We start from the raw sequence: 3,811 nt of genomic DNA, 5'->3' as shown, positions 1-3,811 counted from the left end.
TCATCGCGCCTCGGCGCCGTGCTCCGGGACGTCGCAGATGCCCTCCCCGGACACGCCTTCGCATCGGTGAGACCATAGTCTCAACAAATTTGGTCAACCTTCATAATTTCACAGTTTGACAAGACACTTGCTGCACAGTCAAAATCTGAACACGAGCCTGCAGCACCAGAAACAGAGAAGATGGTTTTCAGTTCATAAAAATCGATTCTTCTAGTCCAAAACACACAGCTGCTTCAATTGCTTCTCTTGCCAATTACTCAAATGCTGATCCGACATATTTATTTTACTACAAAAGTGTTTGGACACAACAAATCCTCCTCTGATTCTGATGCGTATTTACCTCTACTTTTCTCCAACGAAGGCCAGAGCAGGAGTGCAGATGGCAGTCATCGACGCAGTTGCCAACAGCATACGCATACCTCTCTGGAGATTGTTCGGGGGAGCATCAAACAGCATCACCGCGGACATCACGGTATGCTTACATCAAACTATTCTTTGCAGTGAGACAAGCTCAAGCATGTTGTTCGTTGGATTATCAGAACAGCTAAACTTCATCTATCTCTGAATTTAGATTCCAATTGTGACCCCGAATGAGGCCGCTCAATTGGCTGCGAAATACCGGGGACAAGGGTTTCAGACTCTCAAGCTCAAAGTGGGGAAAAACCTGAATTCGGAGTCTCGGACATGGAGGTTCTGAAGGCTATACGGCTCGTCCATCCAGACTGCTCATTTATCTTGGATGCAAACGAAGGGTACACAGCAAATCAAGCGATCGAAGTTCTTGACAGACTAAATGGTACATACTCGTGCAAATTTGACGCAACTGTAAAACTTGCAGCTTTAATATCTCAGTCATTTTGATGTTATATCTGGTTCTTTTACTAAGTTATTTCATTACCACTGTTTCAGAAATGGGTGTGACTCCTGTACTCTTTGAGCAGCCAGTTCATAGAGATGATTGGGAAGGCCTCCGTGACATTAGCGTCGCTGCAATGGAGAGATACAGAGTTGCTGTTGCTGCTGATGAGAGCTGTCGGAGTTTGCTTGATGCTCCGAAAATAATATATGGCAATCTTGCTCATGTTATCAACATCAAACTGGCAAAGATGGGGGTTCTTGGAACCCTTGAAGTAATTGATGCTGCAAGAAAAGCTGGTATTGCGCTTATGATTGGCGGTATGGTCGAGACGAGGATTGCCATGGGCTTTGCTGGTCATCTAGCTGCTGGGCTTGGTTGTTTCAGGTTGGTTCATTACGAAACTTTCTCTGCAAAAAGAGGTTACTGGTGAAAATTATGAATTCTTCTCTGCAAACAGAGGTTACTGGTGAAAAATATGAATTCATTTTTTGTTTTTGTAACTTTTTTTTAGATATGGGAGCATAGCCACGGCCTCTGCATCAATCGATGCACACAGCCATTTATTAAGTAAAACGTCGATGTCAAGTACTTATTACATAAAGATAGAGTGGTATCCGAAAAGAGCTAAAAATATCAAAACAAAACATCTGTAGATGGAAAGTGTGCAAAAACTATCCATCTAGAATTCTGCTAATGTGCCGCCGTCCAGTAGCCCGGAAATAGCAATCCTGAGTGACCTCCAGGAGCCGGTTGCATCCAGAAACTATGGCATCCCGCTGGTCCGCCGGGAGCAAATATGCCCATAGTTGTATCCAATGCGTCGCACGAAGAATAACCTGCAAAAAATTTGTACCCTTTTATTTATTAAAGATGATATCATTCCGGCTAGTCCAAATTAACCAACAAATTGCCGAAACACCAATTCGAATATATGTTTTATCCTTCTTATTCACTCCATTTAGCCAATTACCAAACATATTAGTTATATTGGCAGGAGGTGGAATATTATATGTAAAAAATATCATTCTCCAAACAATCTTTGCAAAAGGACAATGAAGAAATAGAAATGATGGTACAATGAAGAAATACCCTTTTGTTTTTGTAACTAAAGGGTATGCCACTCGGAAGTTCAAAATGGAAATGATGGTACAATGTTTTAGAGGTCGTGTCTTTCAAATCAGGTGCTAAAATGGTTCTTCCCCTGTTTTGGTTGCAGTTTTATTGACCTGGACACTCCTCTTTTATTGTCTGAAGATCCGGTCTACGGTGGCTATGAAGGTAGGCTTGGACAAAATCCTGTAAAGCTGCAATTTCCTTTTGTAAAGATGTTACTTCATTCACAGATGCAGTTGTTATTTTGGTTTTGTTTTTATTAAGTGCGACATATGTTCACGCCCAAGATTATGTTTTAGAAAACCTGCATATTGTGAATATTATGTTGTTCCTGGCCCGTTTATCTTTCCTATGAAGAATAATTACACATCCTTTCCGATGCTTATGTTCTGATGTTTTTAATCAGAATACTGTTCAATCCTTATGTTTGTTTCAAATCTGCGATTCTCCGGAAATTTAATTCGGCTCCCGGGTGCGTATGCTCCCTATACCAAAAAATTATATTTCGAGTTGTCAAAAAATTTTGACTAAAAATTCTATGTGTACATCTCCATAATATATGAGCATTCGTCAAGTTTCATGAAAAATTAATAATTTTTGTGGTCTATGTAAAAAAGAGAAAATTTATCTTGTAAAAAACATTATTTTTAGCACTGAGTTTTGTCTTTTTTACACACGTCACATGACAAGTCTATTTTTTATGAAACAACTTTGTGAGCGTGTAGCACGTGAAGATGTATGTGCGAATTTTTCGTTCCAACTTTTTTGAAATTCAAAATTTGTGTAAGATGAATTTCAAAATAAAGGGAGCATATGCTCCCATGTTCCAAAACACCACTCCCGCGATTCTCTTCCTTCCATGCTCTGGAACTAAATCAGATTACTATCTCTAGTATATATCTTCAACTTCTTGGCTTACATATATTTCATTCATCAGCTTCTGGACCTCTCTACAAATTTACCAAATGCTCGTGGCCATGGTGGCTTTCTTCACTTGGACAACAATAATGGATGGGTATGCCAGAGCTCACTCATGTTCGCTCAAATCAATCGGACATCTCCAGTAAATGGTTTATACTTATTTTAGCAATCAACTGTTCTATTTAATAATGGGATTGTAAATACTTTAGCCAACCTAAATATGATCTAACAACAACGACTTTGTATAATCAAATAGGTGTGAGAGTTGCGAATTTAGAGCAACATGTTCATTTATGATTGCTTGCCTTTTGTCTAAGCATATATATATATATATATGTAACTTATTGAAGTATATGTTTTTTTTTCAGAAATGAAGATGGTCAAGGCATGCCTTGGTTCTCCCAGAACTTCGTAAAGTTATGTTATCACACTGGACAACTAACGTCTGGAGCTGAAATCACACACTTGTAAGATAAATTTATAGCTTCAAAGGTACCATTTATGTACTGTTATAAGTCCAGTGTGATAGATCCGTCGGATCGACTAGACTAGATGCTAACGGTAGAGTACTGTGACTGTATGCATGCTGTCAGATCCGAGAGAGATCTAGAGGGGTGTGAGGAACAAACCTTCTCCCTTCGAGGCGGAGCTCTCTGGCGCCGACATGGTGGTGGCGGCGGAGAGGGCGAGCGTGCAGTGGCGGCGGTGGCAGAGCTTCCCGTGAGCACTGCGCTAACCCTAGATCGGTAGGGAATGTCGGTGGGGTGACTGGCGGCGCGGTGAACCTCGTACCGTGTGCCCCGGCCCCCACCTCTTTATATAGCGCAAGTCACAGGGGCCCACCAACCATATGAGGGTTGGACGCCCCCGATCAGGGCGCGAACAAGGTCAAGGTCTCGTTATCGATCCGTTGGGATC

General features: G+C 41.2%; 1 pseudogene; it reads left to right on the top strand.

Moving 5' to 3' along the window:
* The first annotated feature begins 364 nt into the window (after positions 1–364).
* On the top strand, positions 365–3,410 carry LOC124659229 (annotated as a pseudogene).
* The last annotated feature ends 401 nt before the right edge of the window (positions 3,411–3,811 follow it).

Source organism: Lolium rigidum, chromosome 6, assembly GCF_022539505.1.
Source record: "Lolium rigidum isolate FL_2022 chromosome 6, APGP_CSIRO_Lrig_0.1, whole genome shotgun sequence".
In the NCBI taxonomy this organism is placed as follows: Eukaryota; Viridiplantae; Streptophyta; class Magnoliopsida; order Poales; family Poaceae; genus Lolium; species Lolium rigidum.
Note: the sequence above shows the minus strand (reverse complement) of the source record. Positions and strands in the feature narration are given on the sequence as shown.